The sequence below is a fragment of the Ovis aries genome, chromosome 1 (genome assembly GCF_016772045.2).
Source record: "Ovis aries strain OAR_USU_Benz2616 breed Rambouillet chromosome 1, ARS-UI_Ramb_v3.0, whole genome shotgun sequence".
In the NCBI taxonomy this organism is placed as follows: Eukaryota; Metazoa; Chordata; class Mammalia; order Artiodactyla; family Bovidae; genus Ovis; species Ovis aries.
This window is the reverse complement of record NC_056054.1, coordinates 40,367,503-40,392,479: the sequence shown is the minus strand read 5'-3', so window position 1 is coordinate 40,392,479 and position 24,977 is coordinate 40,367,503. Positions and strand designations below refer to the sequence as shown.

The 24,977-nt window shown below is 39.4% G+C and overlaps 1 protein-coding gene and 1 pseudogene across 3 annotated transcripts in view; one reads left to right on the top strand and one right to left on the bottom strand.

The window, feature by feature from the left end:
* Positions 1 to 24,977, bottom strand: part of RAVER2 (ribonucleoprotein, PTB binding 2) — a 146,209-nt gene that overhangs the window by 15,270 nt on the left and 105,962 nt on the right. The gene's annotated exons all lie outside the window — the stretch shown is intronic.
* LOC105611718 (mitochondrial fission factor-like) lies at positions 300 to 1,647 on the top strand (annotated as a pseudogene).

Below are 24,977 nucleotides of genomic sequence, written 5' to 3'. Positions count from 1 at the left end.
GGTAGACTCCGGGAGTTGGTGATGGACAGAGAGGCCTGGTGTGCTGCACTTCATAGGGTCGCAAAGAGTCGGACACGACTGAGCGACTGAACTGAACTAACCCAAAGCAATCTACAGATTCAATGCAATTCCTATGAAAATGCCAAAGGCTTTTTTCATATAAATAGAAAAATCTTAAAATTTGGAACCTGGCTCTCTGGCCAGTGATTTACCTGGGCATCTCCATGCACTGCGCCAAGCTGCCTCTGAGACCATCGAAGGAGTGCCCAGGGAGCCAGCAGGTGGTGGCCCTCACCAGGGACCCTCTAGCGGGCCCAGGGGGACAAATCCAGCATATGCATATCGAGGCAAGTTGAAAGATTTAATATGAGGCACAGGAGCAGACAATGCCTAAAAGCAAGCAGTAGTTGGTACACATTTAGAGTAGGGCAGCATTTCCTTCTCCCACTGCTGCTCAGATGGCAGACATTAGTCAAATTCGGTGTGAAATGGAATACACTGAAGGTATTAGTGAATGAGGGCCCTGGAAAAATTAAAGGTAGCACCACCAAATGCTGACCTGGAACAAGAATTCCAAGAAGGAGTTTCAAATGCTAGTGTGATTCTGCAGTTCCAAAGAGAACTGTTGTAGCCGGAATTCCATTTTCAAGACAAGCAGATCTTGACCTTATACAATCAACTCCCTTTAAGGCTACGGCACTAAAAATACCACATCGTGTGCTTATGGTAAGTGAGAGATCACTAAATTTTCTGGATTTAGAAAGCTCTCGTCCAACCCCTCAAAATGAAGCAAGTCATGTAGCTGGCAGCCTAAGAAGATCACTCTGTGAGTGGGAAATGCTGTTAGCCAAAATGGCCAGCTGGTCAGAAGTGACTCCATGTAGGCATTTCAAATATGGATGCAACTATTAAAGGAACCTCAGAGGACTGACAGTTGTAGATGTAGCTTCATTCAGATGACAGGCAATCAAGCTAAACAGACACCTACAACTTCTAGAAGAGGAGACCAAAGAACGTGCTAAAAGAGAAATGGCCATGTACTCAAGTACTGTAGCATTCCAACTGTTTAACAGCTCGCTCTGGTTTTGCCACTAGAGGTAACCTCAACTCTCAGAAATATTGTCTCAACAGCTGCAAATAAAAAGAATTTTTAATTTGTTTCTGTCTTTGCCTTGCATGCTGTTTCACAGTCTATGACCTGAAAATGTTATTTCTCCCAGAGAGGAGGGGGGAAGGACTTATATTTGGAGAGGCAAAGGTATCTGTCACTTGACTGTATTTACTTTTAACCAGTTCTGCCATGACACCTACTTAAAATTCTCACTTTGCACGTGATGTAAATAGGATCGAGGTTTTTTTAAGGAATTTTTTTTTTTTTGGCCTCATCAGTCTGCATAACTAATTATGAATGGGAGAGAAAGTGTACAGAAAATGGATTTAGAGAAATGTCTGTAAAGAAAAAAAATAGTACTTCATTTTGTCCTGTTTGTAGTGTTTTCTCAAACACCATTAGATTGAACAGTAAATAGACATTTTTGTATCCACATTTCAACATTAACCTTACTAAAGTCATTGTCTGGTGTCAGATTTCATAAAATCAAGCCACCCCAAGTCTCATGATCACCTTCAATAAAATAATTCCTAACATTTTTAGCAGTTTATCTAAAATGTGAGCAAAAATGCACATTTTTATTTTGCAGATGGTTTTCTATAAAGTAGAGTTTTACAAAGTTCATGTATGAATGATTTAAAAAACTGAAGGTGCAAATGTAGTATATTTAATAAATTGTCAAACAAAAAAATTTTTTTTGAAACCTGAAAAAAACCTAAATAGCTAAAGTAATCTTGAGATAGAACAAAGCTAAAGGCATTACTCTTCCTGATTTCAAACTGTCCTGCAAAGCTGTAATAATCAAAGCAATATGATATAAAAAAAACACCAAAAAACAGTATGATACAGTCATAAAAACTGACGCATAGATCACTGGAACAGAATAGAGACCCTGAAAATGAACTCATGTTATATTGTCAATTAATTTATGACAAAGGAGCCAAGAATATACAGTTCAGGAAGGATACCTCTTCAATAAAAGGTGTTTGGAAAATTGGATAACCATATGAAAAAGAATGAAACAGGATCAGTACTTACAAAACACTGAAAAGTCAACTCAAAATGGATTAAAGACTTGAATGTATAACCTGAAACCATAAAACTCCCAAGAAAACATAATGGGTAAGAAGCTACTTGCCATTGGTCTTTGCAGTGATATTTTGTATTTAACAGCAAAAGAAAAGGTAACGAAAGCAAAAATAAACGTGATTACATCCTAAAGTATTCTTATGTGATTTACTCCTAAGTATTCCTAGTCTTTTAGAAACTAAAAAGATTCTACACAGCAAAAACAACCATCAACAAAATGAAAATTCGACCTATGAAACAGAAGAATATATTTGCAAACCACATATCTGTTAAGGGATTAATATTCAAAATATTCTTGGAATATACACAACTAATAGCCAAAAAATCCCCAACTAAAAGTGGGTAAAACATCTAAATAGACATTATTCAATAAATAAATACAGATGGCCAACAGATACATAAAAAGTACTCATTCTCACTAATTGTTATTCGTTCACTAAGACGTATCCAACTCTTTGCAGCTCCATAGACTGCAGCATACCAGGCTTCCCTATCCTCCACCCTCTCCTGGAGCTTGCTCAAACTCATGTCTATTGAGTCTGTGATGCCATCTAACCATCTCATTCTCTGTCACCCACTTCTCCTCCTTGCCCTCTTACCACTGGGGAGATGTAAACTGAAACTACCTTACACAGGTTAGAAGTCTATTATTAAAAAAAAAAATGAGGTAACAAATGCAGGCAAATATGTGGAGAAAAGGTAATTCCTCTACACTGTTGGAATGTAAACTTGTACAGGCACTATAGAAAACAGTGCGGAAATTAAAAATTGAACTACCATTTGATCCAGCAATCCAACTTCTGAACATATTCTGATTTCCTTTGGTAGCCAAATAATTAACTTGAAGTGATATCTGTCCTCTCACAGTCATAAAATCATTATTCAAATAGACATGGTATGGAGAAAACCTAAGTGCATGAAGAAAATAAAGAAAACGTGGCATGTGTGTAGTGATCTGCATTTCCCTATGTATATACACATACAATGAAGTAGGAAATGGCAACCCACTCCAGTATTCTTGCCTGGAATAACCCGCGGTCAGAGGAACCTGGTGGGCTATAGTCCATGGGGTCGCAGAGCTGGACACGACCTAGTGACTGAGCACATATACATACACAGAGTGGAACATTATTTAGCCTTAAAGAAATAAATCTTGTCCTTTGTAACAACACAGATGAACCCAGAAGGCGTTATGCTAAATGAAATATTTTTAAAGAGGTAAGAAAATGAAGTCAATCTCATGGAAACAGAGTGAAAAAGTGGTTGTCAGTGGCTAGAGAGTGGGGGAAATAGGACAAGGTTAGAAAAACAGCATAAACTTTCAGTTATAAGATGAATAAAGTCTGAAAATCTAATTTGTAATACGGTGACTATAGTTGATAACACTGTATTGTACAATTGAAACTTGCTAAGATGGAAAAGTTGTATGTTTTCATAAGTAAAGTGGGGTAATGAATGCATTAATTTAGTCAGTGAGGAAGAGACCTCTTTCACAATGTACATGTATATCAGATTAACATTTTGCTGTATACTTTCAATGACTTACAATTTTGTCAATTATACCTCAATAAAGTTGGATAAAATACTGAATTTTTTTTAAAAAGAGGCAAGGTAGCTCCCTAGTGGTCCAGTGGTTAAGAATCCTCCTGCCAATGCAGGGGACACACGTTCACTTCTGTCCAATAACACTCCACATACTTTTAGTTCAATTCAGTTCAGTCGCTCAGTCGTGTCCAACTCTTTGAGACCCCATGGACTGCAGCAAGCCAGGCTTCCCTGTCCATCACCAACTCTAGGAGCTTGCTCAAACTCACGTCCATCGAGTCGGTGATGCCATCCAACCGTTCCATCCTCTGTCATCCCCTTCTCCTCCCACCTTCAATCTTTCCCAGCATCAGGGTCTTTTCAAATGAGTCAGTTCTTTCGCAGGTGGCCAAAGTATTGGAGTTTCAGCTTCAACATCAGTCCTTCCAAGGAACATTGAGGACTGATTTCCTTTAGGATTGACTGGCTGGATCTCCTTGCAGTCCAAGGGACTCTCAAGTCTTCTCCAACATCACAGTTCAAAAGTATCAATTCTTCAGCACTCAGCTTCTTTATAGTCCAGCTCTCACATCCATACATGACTACTGGAAGAACCATAGCTTTGACTAGACAGACTTTTGTTGGCAAAGTGATGTCTCTGCTTTTTAATATGCTGTCTAGGTTGGTCATAGCTTTTCTTCCAAGGAGCAAGCACCTTTTAATTTCAGGGCTGCAGTCACCATCTGCAGTGATTCTGGAGCCCAAGAAAATAAAGTTTGTCACTGTTTCCATTGTTTCCCCATCTATTTGCCATGAAGTGATGGGACTGGATGCCATGATCTTAGTTTTCTGAATGTTGAGCTTTAAACCAACTTTTTCACTCTCCTTTTCACTTTCATCAAGAGGCTCTTTAGTTCTTTGCTTTCTGCCATAAGGGTAGTGTCACCTGTGTATCTAAGCTTATTGATATTTCTCCCAGCAATCTTGATTCCAGCTTGTGCTTCATCCAACCCAGCATTTCGGATGATGTACTCTGCATAAGTTAAAAAAGCAGGGTGACAATATACAGCTTTGACGTACTCCTTTCCCGATTTGGAACCAGTCTGTTGTTCCATGTCCAGTTCTAACTGTTGCTTCCTGACCTGCATACAGATTTCTCAGGAGGCAGATCAGGTCGTCTGGTATTCCCATCTCTTTCAGAATTTTCCACAGTTTGTTGTGATCCACACAGTCAAAGGCTTTGGTGTCATCGTCAATAAAGCAGAAATAGATATTTTTCTGGAACTCTCTTGCTTTTTTGATGATTCAGCGGATGTTGGCAATTTGATCTCTGGTTCCTCTGCCTTTTCTAAATCCAGCTAGAACATCTGGAAGTTCACAGTTCACATACTACGCACAGCTAAGCCCATGGGCCACGATTACTGAAGCCTGAGCTCTTCTAGAGCCCATGCTCTCCAACAAGAGAAGCCATCACTACAGCGAGAAGCCCACACACCACAGTGGATGAGCAACCTCCCCTCACCAAAACCGCAGGCATCAGTGAAGAGCCTGGTATGGCAATGAAGACCCAGTGCAACCGATAAATAATGAAAATTAAAAAAATTTTAAAAGATGACAGAAGACTGGGAATCAGAAATCCATCTACCTTGGTACTTTATTTTGATGTAGTCTGCTATTGTGACAGTTCAGTAAAATCCTTCTTCACATAAACATTTAAAGGAATGTTTCACAAAGTGAAACAGACTAGCAAAGAATTTGGTTTTAACTCCTGTGTCACAATTTTTCCAGGTGATTAAGTATGTAATATATTTGATATATGCTCTGAAATAATGAGAAAGGGACTAAGTGGGAATAAAGATGAGAGAAGCCTGGCTGTTGATAAATCATTAAAACTGTGTCAGTGGGTACAAGAAACTCTACCAGTTCCAGTTCAAAACGGCGGCACAGGTGCGTCCTGAACTATCTCCTCCCACAGACACAGTACATCTACAGCTGCACATGGAACAATTTCCTCTGCAAGAAACCAAAAAACGAGATAAGTTACTCCTACACATTGAGAAAATGAGAAAAAAGAAAGACCACACCACAATGGGTAAGAGAGGCTGAGAGACTATCTCACCAAAAACCCCACCCTCAGAGCAGCAACTCATAACTGGGAGGGAATTCACAACCCTGAGCATCTCCCTAAGAAGTGAAAGGTTTGAACCCTAAGCTGGTACTTCAACTTTTTAAATTTTTTTATTGAAGTATAGTTGACTTACGTGTTGTGTTAATTTCTGGTGTACAGCAAAGTGATTCAGTTATTATCATGTGTATGTATGCGTGTGTGTGTGTGTACTGTATTTCATATTCTTTTCCATATGGTTCATTATAAGATATTGAATATAGTTCCCTGTACTATGCAGTATGACCTTGTTGTTTATCCATTTTATATATTAATATAATAGTTTATATTTGCTAATCCCAAACTCCCAATCATCCCTCCCACCCCCCCCACCCCCTTCTCCCACCTGGCAACCACAAGTCTTTTCTCTATGTCTAGGAGTCTGTTTCTGTTTCATAGATCGACTCATTTGTGTTATATTTTAAATTCCACATGTAAGTGATATCATATGATATTTGTCTAACTTACTTCATTTAGTATGATAGTCTCTTGGTTCACTCATGCTGATGAAATGGCACTATTTCATTCTCTATTTTATGGCTGAGTAGTATCCCACTGTGTATATATACACCTCTTCTTTATTTATTCATCTGTTGATGGACATTTAGGTTGCTTCCATGGCTGACTATTGTAAATAATGCTGCTTTAAACACTGGTTGGCACTTCAACTTATAAGTTCTGTGTCTGAGAGATGAGCCCCCAAAATACCTAGTGTGAAAATTCAGAGGATGAGATGGTTAGATATCATCCAACTGACTCAACGAACATGAATTTGAGCATACTCTGGGAGACAATGCAGGACAGGGGAGCCTGGTGTGCTGCAGTTCATGGGGCCGCAAAGATTCGGACGCGACTCAGTGACTGAGCAACAACAGCCTGAAGTTCCGGCTTCTAATCAGCCTGAATCGAGTGCTACGATCTGGCCCCCTGGGGACAGTGACAGGTTCTGGCGCATGCTCAACTCCTTGGAGGCACTAAGAATAAAGTAGGCTGCTTGGACAATCATATGTTCAGGACATAACCAAGAGCTAGGGCAGGACTGCTCCTTCAAGTCTTGGAAAGGCATATATTTTACCTAACGCATAGAAACCAACACAGAGAATCAAGGAAAATGAAGAAATAGGGATATGTTCCAAATGAAAGAACAAGATGAAGCCTCAGAAAAAGATCTTAATGAAATTGACATAAGTGATTTACTCTAATAAAGAGTTCAAAATAATGATTGTAAAGATGCTCACTAAACTCAGAGCAATGGATCAACAAAGTGAGAATTTCAACAGAGGTAGAAAATGTAAGAAAGTACCAAACAGAAACTACAGACCTGAAAAACAGAGTAAGGAAACTGAAAAATACAATACAGGGGCTCAACATCTGATTATATGAAGCCGAAGAAAAGATTAGTGAATTCAAATACAGCAATAGGACTTATCCAATCAGAGCAACAAAAAGAAAAAAGAATTTTAAAAAGTGAAGATAGCTTAAAGGGACTTATAGGATAACAACAAGGTTATCAAAAGGAGAAGAGAGAGAAAGAGGCAGAAAATTTACCTGAAAAAATGTGGTTGAAAATTTCCTTAACCTGAGGAAAGAAACAGACATCCAGATCCAGGAATTCCAGAGAGTTACAAATAAGATAAACCCAAAGAGACTGACAAGAAGATATGATAATTAAAACATCAAATGTTAAAAGACAAGAAGAGGATCTTTAAAACAGCAAGAATAAAAAACTTGTTCAATACAAGGGGAACCCCATAAGACTATAAGCAGATTTTTCAGCAGAAACTTTTCAGACCAGAAAAGAGTGTCATGATATATTCAAAGTGCTGAACAAAAAAACACAACCTGCCAACCAAGAATACTCTACCTGGCAGAGCTGTCCTTCAGAATTGAAGGAGAGATGAAGAATTTTCAAGACAGCAAAAACTATAGGATTTTATTACCATGAAACCAGCCTTACAAAAAATGTTAAAGGTACTTCTTTAAGTTGAAATGAAATGGTACTATTTAGTTAATTGGGCTTCCCTGGTGGCTCAGAGGTTAAAGCGTCTACCTGCAATGAAGGAGACCTGGGTTCGATCCCTGGGTCAGGAAGATCCCATGGAGAAGGAAATGGCAACCCACTCCAGTATTCTTGCCTGGAAAATCCCATGGATGGAGGAGCCTGGTGGGCTATAGTCCACGGGGTCGCAAAGAGTCGGACACGACTGAGTGACTTCACTTTCTCTTAGTTAATAGGAAAGCACATGAAAGTACAAATCTCATGGGTAATGGTAAGAATATGGTAAAATTCAGAAGAATCTAATGTTGTAAAGACACTGAAGTAATCACTTACAAAGCTAGCATGAACATTAAAAAAGGAACTTTGTAAAATCACCTACAATAATTTGTAATGGACACATAAGATGTAAATTGTGACATCAAAAACAAAACATGAGTGACACCAGCATCCTGCTGGAGTGAGACATTCCCTTTGTCTTTCCTCTTCAATCTATAACCAGTAAAACATCCACAGCTCAACAAAGCCACATCTGCCCAATACACCAGGATGCTGGAGAATTCCACACACCTGTACATTTAAAGGTGGGTGGTGTGTGTGCGTGCTCAGTTGTGCCCAAATCTTTGTGACCCCATGGACTGTAGTTGGCCAGGCTCCCCTGTCTATGGGATTCTCTAGGCAAGAATACTAGAGTGGGTTGCCATTTCCTACTCCAGGGGATCTTTCCAACCCAGGGATCCAACGTGTGTCTCTTGTGTCCCCTGCATTGGCAGGTGGATTCTTTACCCCTGAGCCACCTGGGAAGCCCAAAGGTGGGTGGGCTGGAACACAAACAGGACGTGGAACCAGGGGAACAGCAGAGGCAGTACCTGCCACCCTGCCTCCCAGCCGCAGCAGGTAAGCCTGCAGGCCCGGAAAACCTGGCGGCAGCAGGGGAGGCAGCATGCCTGACTCCCATTTCTTGGCCTCAGTGGCGTTCACGGCCACAGCTAACCCAGCAGCGGTGGCAGTGAGGGCTATGTTCTGTCCCTGCAAGCACAGAGGCACCCATGACTCCAGCCCCTAGTCCCCCTACCTCACTCCCATCCACGGTGCTGCACCCGAGAAACCCAATACCCCCAACATGGTAGAGGTACCTGTGACCCCACCTCTCTACTTACCTCCCCTGCAGTAGCAGAGCCTACAGTTCAGATCTGGGACATGGCAGGCGTATCTACCATCCCAGTCCTCAGGAGGTGACACCAACAGCAGCAGGGCACCAACGCCCAGAGGCACAAGCAGTGCCAAGGAAGGCACTGGGCAGGTGACACCTCAGACAGGTAAAGAGCTGACTCACATATAACCAGAAGCACCTCAGGGAGGAAAACAAAAAATCTTGTGCTATAGTGACACCTACTGGAAAACAAAAGAGAGCACTTTAATTTCTAAATTGTTGAATCATTAGAATCAAGCCAAAAAAAAAAAAGAGAGAAAGGTTTTACCTAAGGAAGAAAGATGTCCATTACTTCAGCTGCTCCAGCAAAGGAACAACTCATCAAGTGTCATGAAAACCCATAATAATGCTGTATTCAAAACAGAAAATGACAATTCTCTATAAATCAAAGTCATAGAATACTGTGATCTAACTGATAAAAAGAATTCAAAATAGCTGTCACAAAGAAATTCAAGAAAATCCAGTGAGCTCAGGAATAAAATTAAGAAACAGAAGGAATACTTTACTAAATAGACTGATGCTCTACAAGAGAACCAAACAAATTCTGGAGCTGAAGAATTCAATAAATGAGATGAGAAATGGAATTTGGAAAGCAGTGGAAATAGAGCAGACTTTATGGAAGAGAGAATCAGCAAGCTTGAAGACAGAAATCTAAAAATGATACAGATAGAAGAAAGAAGAGAAGTAAGATCTAGAGAAAACTGGGGAGATCTATGAGAACTATCCAACTTTTTCAGGAAGGGTCATATTAGGATAATGGGTATCCCAGGAGAGAAGCAAAAGGCAGCAGAGAATTTAAAGAAATAATAGTCGAGAACTTCCCAAACTTGGAGAAGGAACTGGGTATACAAATCCATGTAGCTAAGAGAATATCTAATTACCTCAATGCAAAAAAGACTTTCCCTAAGACACATTATCTTAAAACTGTCAAAAGTCAATGACAAATAATTTTAAAGGCAGCCAGGGAAACAAGGATGGTAACCCACAAAGGAATCCCTATTAGATTATCAGTAGATTTCCTGGCAGAAACTCTAGAGGCCAGGAGAAAAGTGGACATTCTCAAAATATTGAAAGAAAAATTGTCAGCTGAGAATACGCTATCCAGCAAAGTTGTCATTCGGATATGAAGGAGAAGGAAAGGCTTTCCCAGAGGGAATTCTTCAACAATGGACCTGCCTTCTAGAAGTGCTGAAAGGAACTCTTCTACCAGAAAAAAAAGGCAAAGGTACATAAAACCTGGAGTAAGGTGATAAACAGTATCAGAAAATTGCCACTCTATATCAGAATAACTTCTAAAATATTTTATTATAGCATAAAGGTTAAAGGGGAGAAAGCAGTAAAAAATTACCACTTCAATCTGTTAAACTCAAAACATAAAGAGGGATAATTTCAGACAACAAGAACATAAAAGGGGGGGCAAACAAGGATGAAACCTATTTAGGCAAGCGAAGATAAGATGCCATCAGCAGAAAATCAGACTGTTTCTCCTATGAGACGATGTATACAAGCACTGGAGTAACCACAATACAAATCTAGAGCCAAGACAAGCAACACAACAAAGGATGAAAGTGAGAAAAACACAGAAAACCACTAAACCAAAATAGCGGACAGAAACAGAGGGAAAAAGAAAGAACGGAGATATACAGCCATATATATATATAAAACACACACACATATAATTTTTTAAAAAGTAATACTAAGTACTCATTTATCAATAATCAATCTAAATATAAATGAATTCATCAATCAAAAGACACAGAGTGGCTAGACTCAACTATATGCTGACTCTAGAAAACTCTGAATAGACTAATCATGAGTAAAGAGATGGAAACAGTAATCAGAAGTGTGTGTGTGTGTGTCAGTCGCTCGGTCATGTCTGACTCTTTGCGACCCCATGGACTGTAGTCTGCCAGGCTCATCTGTTCATGGAATTCTCCAGGCCAGAATCCTGGAGTGGGTAGCCATTCCCTTCTCCTGGGGATCTTCCCAACCCAGGGATCAAACCCAGGTCTCCTGCATTGGCAGGTAGATTTTTACTGTCTGAGCCACCAGGCAAGCCTGAGGGAAAAAAAGTCGAGGATATATTCTGCCAAACATGCAAAGAAGATTTAATACCCATCCTTCTCAAATTCTTCCAAAACCCTAAAGAGAAAGAAGTGCTTCCTAACTTATTTTACAAGGTTAATATTACCCTGTTATCAAAGCCAGGCAACAACACAAAGGAAGAAAATTAAAGGCCATTATCTGTGAAGAACACAGCTTCAAAAATCATCTCAATAGATGAGAAAAAGCATCTGACAAGATTTAACACCTATTTATGATTAAAAAAACCTCTCAATAAAATGTGTACAGAAATATATACCTCAGAATAATACTGGCCATATATGAAAATATAGCTAATCTATAAGAATAAGACAAGGATGGCCACCCTAACCACTTTATTTCAAAATACTATTGGAACACCTAAGCCAAAGCATTTAGGCAAGGAAAAATAAAGGCATCCAAATCAGAAAGAAAGAAGTAAAAATGCAAAAAAAACTATCTGCAGATGATATGATTTTATACGTAGAAAGCCTGAAAGACCACATGCACACACAAAACTATTAGAAATAATAAATGAGTGCAGTACAGTTGCAGAGTACAAAGTCAGCAGTCAAAAATCTGCTGCGCTTCTATATGCTAGCACTGAGCTCACAGAAAGGAAAATTAAAGAAACAGTCTCATTTATAATCACAACAAAATGAAGAAAGTACAACTGAGGTGAAAGATCTCTATGGTGAAAACTGTAAGATGCTGTTGAAACTGGAGAAGACACCAAAAATGGAAAGATATTTTCCACGCTCATGGATTGGAAGAGTTAATGTTGTTAAAATGTCCAGGTTACCTGAAGCAATCTACAGATTCAATGCAATACCTATCAAAATTCCAAGGATACTTTTCAGAGAAGTAGAAGAAAAAAATTTAAAACATACATGGAACAGATTCTGTAAAGATCTGTTCAGAATCTTTACAGATTCTGTAAGAAGATTCTGTACAGCCAAAGCAATCCTGAGAAGTAAGAACAAAGCAGGAGGTATCATACACCCTCATTTCAAGCTGCATTACAAAGCTACAGTAATTAAAAAAACAACAAAAACACTTACACAGATCAATGCAACAAAATAGGAACCACAGAAATAAACCTACACAAACATGGACAATTAATTTATAGCAAAGGAAAAAGAATATACAATGGAGAAAAGACAGCCTCTTCAATAAATGGTTACAAAATGACAGCCACGTGCAAACAAAAAAGAAAGTAGGCTTCTATCTCACACCATACACAAAAATCAACTCAGACTGAAGACCTGAATATAAGACCTGACACCATAAAACTCCTAGGAGGCAAAATAGGTAGTATTTTCTTTGACATATTAGTATGCTCTTAGCAATATCTTTCTGGATGTGTCTCTTCAGGAAAGGGAAATAAAAGCCAAAATAAATAAACGGGGTTAAATCAGACTAAAAATCTCTGTTCAGCAATGGAAACCATTAACAAAATGAAAAGATAGCCTACTGAATGGGAGAAGAGAAGATACTTGCAAATGATATATCTGACAAGCGGTTACTATCCAAAATATATAAGAACTCATGCAACTCAATATTAAAAAACAAGCAAGCAGATTAAAACACGGAAGGAGGAGCCAGATAGACACTTTCCAAAGAAGATACACAAATGGCCATTAGGCACATTAAAAGATGTCCAACATCACTAATTACTAGGGTGGGTCTCATCAAAACCACAATGAGAGATCATCTCATTCTTGTTAGAATGGTTATTGTAAAAAAGGCAAGAAATAACAAGTGATGGCAAAGATATGGATGAAATGGAACCCTCAAACACTGTTGGAAAAGACCCAATGCTGGGAAAGATTGAGGACAGGAGAAGTGGGCAACAGAGGATGAGACTGTTGGATGGCATCACTGACTCAATGGACATGAGTTTGAGCAAACTCTGAGAGATAATAAAGGACGGGGAAGCCTCGCGTGTCTGTAGTCCATGGGGTCACAAAGAGTCAGACATGACTTAGGGACTGAACAACAACATACACTGCTGGTGGGAATACAAATTGGTGTGGTCACTATGAGGACGTCCCTGGTGGCTCAGCGGTAAAGCATCCATCTGCCTGCCAATGCAGGATGGGCAAGTTCGATCTCTGGGTTGGGAAGATCCCCTGGAGAAGGAAATGGCAACCCATTCCAGTATTCTCGTCTGGGAAATTCCATGAACAGAGGAACCTAGCAGGGTCTACGGGTCACAAAAGAGTTGGACATAACTCAGCAACTAAACAACAAGAAGTGACTATGGATAACACTATGAAGATTCCTCAAAAAAATTAAAAAACAGAACTGCCCTTTGATCCAGAGATACCACTTCTGAGTATTTATCCAAAGGTGGTGGTGGGGGGAACCTGACTTGAAAAGTCTGTGTTCAATGCAGCATCATTTGCAATAACCAAGACACAGAAGTAACCTAAATGTTCACTGATGGATGAATGGTAAAGAAATGTGGGATATACACACACAGGAATATTATTCAGTCACAGAAAAGAAAATCCTGCCATTCATGACAATGTATGGGTCTCGAGGGCATTATGTTAAGTGAAATAAGTCAGAGAAAGACAAATATTGTATGCCCCCACTTATATGTAAAATCTAAACCACAAACAACAAAAGAGACTGACCCTAACTCATGGACACAGAGGACAGACTGGTCGTTGCCGGAGGTGGGGTACAAGGATTGACAAAACGGGGGAGAGTGGTCACAGGATACAAGCCTCCAGTTACAAAATAGACCAGACCTGGGAATATAATGTATAGCTGCTGCTAAGTAACTTCAGTCGTGTCCGACTCTGTGCGACCCCAGAGACGGCAGCCCACCAGGTCCCCTGTCCCTGGGATTCTCCAGGCAAGAACACTAGAGTGGGTTGCCATTTCCTTCTCCAGTGCATGACAGTGAAAAGTGAAAGTGAAGTCGCTCAGTCGTGTCCGACTCTTAGTGACCCCATGGACTGCAGCCCACCAGGCTCCTCCATCCATGGGATTTTCCAGGCAAGAGTATTGGAGTGGGGTGCCATTGCCTTCTCTGAATGTATAGCAAGGTGACTATAATTAATAATACTTTATTGTATACTTGAAAGTTGCTAACAGTTAATTGCTTTTTTTTTCATCTTGATATTCAAATTTATTGGCACATATAGTTATTTTCATTGTTTTATTTTTTTATATTTTTTAGGGTAAACAGCTTCCTTTTTTATTTTTAGATTAAAATTTATTTTTTTTAGTTTATTTTTTAAATTTTAAAATCTTTAATTCTTACATGTGTTCCCAAACATGAACCCCCCTCCCACCTCCCTCCCCATAACATCTCTGTGGGTCATCCCCATGCACCAGCCCCAAGCATGCTGTATCCTGCGTCAGACATAGACTGGCGATTCAATTCTTACATGATAGTATACATGTTAGAATGCCATTCTCCCAAATCATCCCACCCTCTCCCTCTGAGTCCAAAAGTCCGTTATACACAGCTGTGTCCTTTTTCCTGTCTTGCATACAGGGTCGTCATTGCCATCTTTCTAAATTCCATATATATGTGTTAGTATACTGTATTGGTGTTTTTCTTTCTGGCTTACTTCACTCTGTATAATCGGCTCCAGTTTCATCCATCTCATCAGAACTGATTCAAATGAATTCTTTTTAACGGCTGAGTAATACTCCATTGTGTATCATCTGTACCACAGCTTTCTTATCCATTCATCTGCTGATGGACATCTAGGTTGTTTCCATGTCCTGGCTATTATAAACAGTGCTGCGATGAACACTGGGGTACATGTGTCTCTTTCAATTCTGGTTTCCTCGGTGTGTATGCCCAGCAGTGGGATTGCTGGGTCATAAGGTAGTTCTATTTGCAATTTTTTAAGGAATCTCCACACTGTTCTCCATAGTGGCTGTACTAGTTTGCATTCCCACCAACAGTGTATTTGCATTCCCTTTTCTCCACACCCTCTCCAGCATTTATTGCTTGCAGATTTTTGGATCGCAGCCATTCTGACTGGTGTGAAGTGGTACCTCATTGTGGTTTTGATTTGCATTTCTCTGATAATGAGTGATGTTGAGCATCTTTTCATGTGTTTGTCAGCCATCCGTATGTCTTCTTTGGAGAAATGTCTATTTAGTTCTTTGGCGCATTTTTTGATTGGGTTGTTTATTTTTCTGGAATTGAGCTGCATAAGTTGCTTGTATATTTTTGAGATTAGTTGTTTGTTAGTTGCTTCATTTGCTATTATTTTCTCCCATTCAGAAGGCTGTCTTTTCACCTTGCTTATATTTTCCTTTTTAGTTAATTGCTTTTGAACTGTGTTGTTGGAGAAGACTCTTGAGAGTCCCTTGGACTGCAAGGAGATCCAACCAGTCCATTCTGAAGGAGATCAACCCTGGGATTTCTTTGGAAGGAATGATGCTAAAGCTGAAACTCCAGCACTTTGGCCACCTCATGCGAAGATTGACTCATTGGAAAAGACCTTGATGCTGGGAGGGATTGGGGGCAGGAGAAGGGGACGACAGAGGGTGAGATGGCTGGATGGCACCACTGACTTGATGGACATGAGTCTGAGTGAACTCCAGGAGTTGGTGATGGACAGGAAGGCCTGGCATGCTGCGATTCATGGGGTCACAAAGAGTCGGACACGACTGAGCGACTGAAGAGTTAATTACTCTCAAAAATTCTCATCACAAGAGAAAAAAATAACTGTGCAGTGATAGATGTTAACTAGACTTACTGTGGTAATTATCTCACAAAATATACAAAAGTCAAATCAGTATGTTATCGTATGAAACTACTGTTATACATCAACTGCACCTCAACAAAAAAATGCTATTCCACCTCAACAAGGGCTGCCAGCAACAAAAGTGCATGCTTACCTACTTAGCTGGGGTCCCTCCCTCCGAGTCCTCTCTCTCCACTATCATGCCTCTTCATCATTCTCTTCAGCTGTCTTCTCCGCTTTCATCCCTTTGTTGGTCTAGTGATCTTTCTGCATTTTGGACCAAAGCCACTAACGTCACACCCTTAGCTTCAGTGTAATGAACTCTTTTTTTCTCCTTAGTCTTCTTCTGCTAATAAATGATCAGTCCCTCTAGTTTAATTTTGAAAAGCTAGCTGTTGTTTAACTCATCTAACTCATTTTTCAAAGATAAGAGGGAGAGAAACAACAGATACCTCGTTCTGAAGTCTGGAAATCTCACACTCTCAGCTCTCTTCCCTGATTCTTCCTGCAGTGCAGTAATCCATGCGTCATGTCTGAGTATAAAGCATAACAGCAACCTGAGTGTTCCTCTCTTTCTATGCCATCTTCATTCTCAAAGACCAGCTAGGAAATTTATTAGATACTTTCATTTGAAGGATTTCCTAATCGTGCTATACCATTCACAGAAAGAACCTGCTGGGATGCATGAGTTCAGCAAAAAACTTCACCAGGACACATGGGAAACTGTAAGTAAGAAAAGGAAATGAAAATGAATGTTCTGGTAGCCCATATGATAAGGGAAGAAAGATAATCCTTCTAAAACACTCTATCAAAGATATCTATCTTCTAATGTAAGAACTGATGAATTAAATAGGAAATGATGATAGTTAAGATTTTTGTTGTTGTTGATTAAGATTTTTGAAACAAAGTTCAGTGTTCTGGGAGAAATATATTGGTATCAAAGAAACATCAAAAAGGAGAAAAAACCAAGAAAGCATCTGCTTTTCTTTCTATTTCATATTTGCAGGATATAAACATCTATTCCTTCAAAGACTAAATGTTGAGAGCATTGGGCTCTCTTATGGGGTTACTGAGATGAATGAAACCTCCAAGAGCTCATTTCCTAGGAGGAGAAGTAAGAAAAGCACAAAACAAGAACTTTCCCGGTGGTCCAGTGGCTAAGACTCCACGCTCCCAATGCAGGGGGCCTGAATTCAGGCCCTGGTCAGGGAACTAGATCTGACATGTAGCAACTACAGAGTTTGAAAGCCACAACTAAAGATCCCACATGCAACAACAAAGATCAAAGATCCCACCCATATCCTGCAACTAAGACCCAGCACAGCCAAATAAATAAGTGAAAATAATATGATAATATGTGTGTGTGTACACATATATATATATATATATATATACACATAAAAGGAAAAGCACAAAGCAGAATTCTGAAAGGACAATGCCATCATACAAAAGAGAAACAGAGGTGAAGTGCTAAAGCTTTTTCAGAAACAGGAAAATGGGAGTGGGCGTGTTAAGCAACATGGGGAAAGGTTTCAGGATGAGATGGCATCCGAGTGAAGATCTGGAGGTGAGGTCAGATATGAGGAAGAGACACAGGATGGACACTTTAGGAGAAAGGAAATATCTGACAAAGCAGATGGCACAAATTCACACACCAGCGACAGGACACCAGTGGCTGGTCCGTGGAAGAGAGCAGTGGCAAAGGAGGCTGGAAAGGCAATCTGGCCTCAGTTGTGGACAGGCTGAAACACCAGGCTAATACCTGATTAATTACAACCACAGAATGACATGCTTGATCTTAGAATTTGTAGGTTAGTAAGCAGCTTCAGAGAAGGCAATGGCAACCCACTCCAGTACTCTCACCTGGAGAATCCCATGGAGGGAGGAGCCTGGTAGGCTACAGTCCATGGGGTCGCAAAGAGTCGGAGATGACTGAGCAACTTCACTTCACTTCACTTCACTTCAAGCAGCTTCATTAAAAAAAAAAAAAAATGTGGCAATGAAGGAGACAGGCATAAGAAGGTCTCTCCAGGAGGCCACTGAACTTGTCCATGCTTTTAGATATATGCATGTGGGCAAACACAGGGCACATGTGATTCAAATTTTTGGTTAGTATTTACAAAGGAATTTACAGATGAGAAAGAACAAAGTGGCATACTTTGAAAATCTGAAGAAAATTTCAACAGGTATTAATGCTTTGAAGAGAATAAAGACATTGAGAGAAGCTCTATAACTAGTTCTGCATGTCTAGTATTCAGGAAGAAATCAGATCAACAAAACAGCCAAACCATAGTACATTTGGAAAGGTATGAATTGTTAACATGTAATTTGATGACGTCCTACACTGTATCACTGATCTGTGCAGTAAACAGGAAGCAATTATTATCTCCATTGAAGAGATCAGAAAACAAAAGCTCAGAAAACTTATGTGACTTGACTAAAATCACAAGACTTCCCAAGTGCCTCAGATGGTAAAGAATTTACCTGCAAGGCAGGAGACCCAGGTTCGATCCCTGGGTCAGGAAGATCCCATGGAGAAGGGAACTGCTACCCACTCCAGTATCCTTGCCTGGAGAATTCCATGGACAGAGAATCCATGGGGTCACAAAAACTTGAACATAACTGCGACAATACTCACTACTCATACTATGCAACATTAGGGCTATGCATCCAGCTCAATTTTTCTCACTTTACTATTCCCACCATTATTCTAATCTGCTTTATTTTTAAAAATCCAAAGTTTGCACACATTTACTATGGAACCTGTTCTGTAACTATGCAGTTATTATTTTTGGATTAAAAAAGAAATCTCATTTTCTTCCTCTTATTAATCTTTTTATCTTCACGTAAATATAGACTAACTTGTTTTATTTCCATGTGACAGCTAAAGTTCGATACTTACAATGTCTATTAAGCTCAATTTTTAAGCTCATTTCACTCACTGAACTAAAGGCTTATTTTAAAAGTACTTGAAAGAATTTGAGAAAGTGGAATCTTGAATATTCCTCAGGGAGATTCCTTTGGGATATGTTAATGCTGAGTGTGATTTTGATTAGGGTCATCTACTACAGTCCAAATGAAAGATACTCCTTTTCCACTGATGCTCTCCTAAAATAAATGTAACTACTTTGCACATAGTTTCCTAAATACAAAAATCAAACTGGTTTTCAGAAAATTCTGCCTTTATATAGAACTCCTCAGTGTCACCTTCTCCTTTACCCCACTTTATCTCTTCTAGGTCTTGACTCTTGAATGGAGTTAGACGGGATGGAAAACCCAAAATGACCAATTCCACTAGCTTATCTAAGGTCTGAGTCAAACCCATAATAACCTTTCTTATAGTTTCCAGTCTAGCTTTTAGACTTCATAACTAAAGAAATAAGAATTAATTTGATTATATTCTCTGCATTTAATGTAGTTCACTTCTAAAGTTTTATTTAAACAATGTAATTATTTTCCTAGTGGTTAAAAAATGTTTTAAAACCAACATGCTTCATTCTGTGACACTGTAGTTGTTGACTCAGTCATGTCCAACTCTTTGTGACCTCACAGACTGCAGCACGCCAGGCGTCCCTCTCCATCATCAACTTCCAGAGCTTGCTTAAACTCATGTCCGTTGACTCGGTGATGCCATCCAACCATCTCATCCTCTGTCTTCCCCTTCTCCTCCTCCTCCAATCTTGCCCAGCATCAGAGTCTTTCCCAATGAGTCAGGTTTTTTCCAGTGAGTTGGCTCTTCTCATGAGGTGGCCAAAGTATTGGAGCTTCAGCATCAGTCCTTCCAATGAATATTCAGGTTTCCTTTAGGATTGACTGGTTTGATCTCCTTGCTGTCCAAGGGACTCTCAAGAATAACGATAAAATGTTTCTTTTTTGTATATATATGCAGATATGTCCAACTTTCATGTCACTTTTTGCCTCTCAGCTACCTGCCTTTCTTTATGAGTACTTTAAGTCTTAAGTATTTTAAGTACGTAAGTACTTTAAGTGAATGTAAAGACTGACCCTCCAGGGCTTCCATGGTGGCTCAGTGGAGAATCCACCTGCCCATGCAGGAGACACAGGTTCAATCCCCGGTCCAGGAAGATTCCACATGCTGCAGAGCAGCTAAGCCCATGCACCACACCAGAGCCTATGTTCTAGAGCCCGGGTCACAACTACTGAATCCCATCCACCTAAAGCCCATGATGCTCCACAATGGGAAGTCCACACGCAGCAAAAAATACTGTACTACATTTCAGTTCAGTTGTTCAGTCGTGTCCTACTCTTTGCTACCCATGGACAGCAGAACACTGGCTTCCCTGTCCATCACCAACTCCAGGAGCATGCTCAAACTCATGTCCATTGAATTGGTGAAGCCATCCAACCATCTCATCCTGTCGTCCCCTACTCCTCTTGCCTTCAATCCTTCCCAGCATCAGGGTCCTTTCCAGTAAGTCAGTTCTTCCCATTAGGTCAAAGTATTGGAGCTTCAGCTCCAGCTTCAGTCTTTCCAAAGAATAATCAGGACTGATTTCCTTTAGTATTGTCTGGTTTGATCTCCTTGCTGTCCAAGGGACTCTCAAGTCTTCTCCAACACCACAGTTCAAAAGTATCAATTCCTTGGCGCTCAGCTTTCTTTACACTCCAACTCTCACATCCATACATGACCATTGGAAAAACCACAGCTTTGACTGCACAGACCTCTGTCAATAAATTTCTCAGCTTTTTAATATGCTGTCTAGGTTGGTCATAGCTTTTCTTCCAAGGAGCAAGCATCTTTTAATTTCACGGCTGCGGTCATCATCTGCAGTGATTTTGGAGCCCAAGAAAATAAAGTCTGTCACTGTTTCCTCATCTATTTTTCATGAAGTGATGGTACCAGATGCCATGATCTTAGTTTTTTGAGTTTTAAGCCAACTTTTTCACTCTCGTCTTTCACTTTCATCAAGAGGCTCTTTAGTTCCTCTTCACTTTCTGCCATAAGGGTGGTATCATCTGTGTATCTGAAGTTAGTGATATTTCTTCCGGCAATCTTGATTCCTGCTTGTGCTTCATTTACCCTAGCATTTCACATGATGTACTCTGCATATAAATTAAATAAGCAGGGTGACGATATAGAGCCTTGTCGTACTCCTTTCCCAATTTAGAACCAGTCCTTGATCCGTGTCTAGTTCTAACTGTTGCTTCTTGACCTGCATACAGGTTTCTCAGGAGACAGGTCAGGTGGTCTGGTATTCCATTCTCTTAAAACTTTCCACAAGTTTGTTGTGAACCACACAGTCAAAGGCTTTAGTGTAGTCAATGAAGCAGATGTTTTTTCTGAAATTCCCTTGCTTTTTTGATGATCCAACAGATGTTGGCAATTTGATCTCTAGTTCCTTTGCCTTTTCTAAATCCAGCTTGAACATCTGGAAGTTCACAGTTCACATACTGTTGAAGCCTGGCTTGGAGAATTTTGAGCATTACCTTGCTAGCGTGTAAGATGAGTGCAATTGTGCAGTAGTTTGAGCATTTTTTGACATTGCCTTTCTTTGGGACTGGAATGAAAACTGACCTTTTCCAGTCCTGTGGCTACTGCTGAGTTTTCCATATTTGCTGACATATTGCGTGCAGCACTTTAATAGCATCATCTTTTAGGATTTGAAATAGCTCAGCTGGAATTCCATCACCTCTACTAGCTTTGTTCATAGTGATACTTCCTAAGGCCCACTTGACTTTGCACTCCAGGATGTCTGACTCTAGGTGAGTGATCACATCATCGTGGTTATCTAGGTTATTAAGATCTTTTTTGTATATTTCTTCTGTGTATTCTTGCTACCACTTCTTAATATCTTCTGCTTCTGTTAGTTCCATACCGTTTCTGTCCTTGACTGTATCCATCTTTGCATGAAATGTTCCCTTGGTATCTCTAATTTCCTTGAAGAAATCTCTAGTCTTTCCCACTCTATTGTTTTTCTCTATTTTTTTGCATTGCTAGCTTAGGAAGGCTTTCTTATCTCTGTCTGCTATTCTTTCGAACTCTGCATTCAGATGGATGTATCTTTCCTTTTCACCCTTGCTATTTGCTTCTCTTCTTTTCCCAGCTGTTTGTAAGGCCTCCTCAGACAACCATTTTGACTTTTGCATTTCTTCCTCTTGGGGATGGTTTTGAATACTGCCTCCTGTACAATGTTACAAACCTCCATCCATAGTTCTTCAGGCAATCTATCTATCAGCTCTAATCTCTTGAATCTATTTGTCACTTTCACTTTATAATCATAAGGGGTTTGATTCAGGTCATACCTGAATGGGCTAGTTGTTTTCCCTACTTTCTTTAATTTAAGTTGCAATAAGGAGTTCATGATCTGAGCCACAGTCAGCTCCTGATCTTGTTTTTGCTGACTGTACAGAGCTTCTCCATCTTTGACTGCAAAGAATATAATCAATCTGATTTCAGTATTGACCATCTGGTGATGTCCATGTGTAAAGTCATTCTCTTGTGTTGTTGGAAGAGAGTGTTTGCTATGACTACTGTGATCTCTTGGCAAAGCTCGTTAGCCTTTTCCCTGCTTCATTTTGTACTCCAAGGCCAAATTTGCCTGTTACTGCAGGTATCTCTTAACCTACTACTTTTACATTACAGTCCCCTATGATGAAAGGATATCTTTTTTGGTGTTAGTTCTAGAAGGTCTTGTAGGTCTTTATAGAACTGTTCAACTTCAGTTTCTTCGCCATTAGTGGCTAGGGCATATGATACTATGATACTATGTTTACTATGATACTGAATGGTTTGCCTTGGGAATGAACAGATATCATCCTGTTGTTTTTGAGACTGCATCCAAGTACTGAATTTCGGACTCTTATTGACTACGAGGACTTCTCCATTTCTTCTAAGCGATTCTTGCCCACAGTAGTAGATATAATGGTCGTCTGAATTAAATTCACCTACATTTAATGAAGCAAAATTTGATCACCACCTAATCAGTTTCAGTATATCAAATTGTACAAGTTATATATTTTAGATAGAAGCATATTTTAAAAATCAAAGGACAACATTAAAACCCCTTGAAAATTTAGACTAATATATAGAATAGCAATTCAAACCTCTCTTTAGATTTATTCTTACTGTATACTCTTCTTTTGTTGACTTTTCCAAACACTTAAAAGACTGGTTTGTTTTATCAAAAAAAGATTTTAAAGTGATGATAGTAACTTTACATTTCAACAACTTGCTTTCCTTAATTCTAATTTTTAGCAAAAATCATTTTTTAATGTACTTTCCAAGTTTCTATCTAGGGCTAATATAATCTGGGGTTCAGTAATTTCTGTTTAAAGTAGGTTGAGCTTTTAAAAAATACTTCACATTGTTAGTGTTGGTCACACAATTCTGACCTATCACATTGCACAAAACAGGCTTTGTCAAGTCTCTGCATCATCTGCCCGTTAGAGGGCAGCATTAGGCTCCACACGAAAGGACAAAACTCCGCCAGGCCTTTTTGCTAAGTTTTTGTTTTTGTTTCCTCTTCCCTCATCACACCATCGCGTCATACATTCTGTAGTGAATTCCCTACAACAGGCGGTCAGATTCCTGGCAGGAAATATCCTTGTAACCAAGGGCAACAGGAGAGTACAACATGCAAGTAAATGGTGCCATCCTTATTTAGGGCACATCAGCATGGCAAGTGTTAAATGAGAACCCAAAACCACAACTTAGAAAGACATGAAATAGTTGTTATTTTTTATGTTGTTAGAACTAATAACTATGTCAAACAAAAGCTTCTTAGAGAAATGTTACCTATGTCACTAATAAGAATGTCTTATTTTTTACAGATTATAATTAGATATTAGATTTAGGTGCTTAAAACATATTTAATAAATCAGCTCAAAGGCTTCTCCTTTACAGTGGCTCCTCTCAACTGTCTGACACAGATGTACCTATTTATCTCCACCTCAGAACCTGACTTTCCAAACTCCACTGGTACTTTCAAACTAACAGGAATATATAGCTGACTATAATGCTATTATCACTGTGAGAGTGTGCAAAACAAATTTTAAAACTACTTCTGTTTCTGATTTTCTCAACAACAGTTCAAACAGTTAAGAAATGTAACTGTTGAGAAAATGGGTAACTGTAGCTCAGTGGTAATTCTCATTAATTACTATGATCCACTACAGAACTGGGAGGAGTGGCCCATTTTAAACTGGTTTCTAATTAACTAGATCTTGAATAATTTATTTAATTCATTTATGATCAGATACTTTTAAGATCTCTAAAATAATAAATGGAAATTCTTTCCTCTATTTAGTACAGTTAAGGCTTGAGTTTTAAAATTAGGGTCCAATATTTGTTGATTCAAGAGATTAGATCTGGTAGACAGAGTGACTGAAGAACTATGGGTGGAGGTTTGTGACATTGTAAAAGAGGCAGTGACCGAAACCATCCCAAAGAAAAAGAAATGCAAGAAGGCAAAACGGTTGTCTGAGGAGGCATTCGAAATAGCCAAGAAAAGAAATGAAGCAAAAGGCAAGGGAGGAAAGGAAAGATATACTCAACTGAATGCAGAGTTCCAGAAAATAGCAAGGAGAGATACGAAAGTCTTAAGTGAACAATGCAAAGAAATAGAGGAAAACAACAGAATGGGAAAGACTAGAGATCTCTTCAATAAAACTGGAGATATCAAAGGGACATTTCATGCAAGGATAGGCAAGATAAAAGATAGAAATGGTAAGGACCTAACAGAAGCAGAAGATATTAAGAGGAAGTGACCAGAACACACATAATAGCTATGCAAAAAAAGGTCTTAAATAACCCAGATAACCACAATGGTATGGTTACTCACCTAGAGGCAGACAACCTGGAGAGTAAAGTTAAGAGGACCTTAGGAAGCATTATTACGAACAAAGTTAGTGAAGGTGATGGAATTCCAGCTGAGCTATTTCAAATCCTAAAAGATGATGTAAAGTGCTGCATTCAATATGCTAGTAAATACGGAAAACTCAGCAGTGGCCATGAGACTGGAAAAGGTCAGTTTTTATTCCAATCCCAAAGAAAGGCAATGCCAAAAAATGTTCAAACCATGGTACAATTGTGCTCATTTCACATGCTAGCAAGG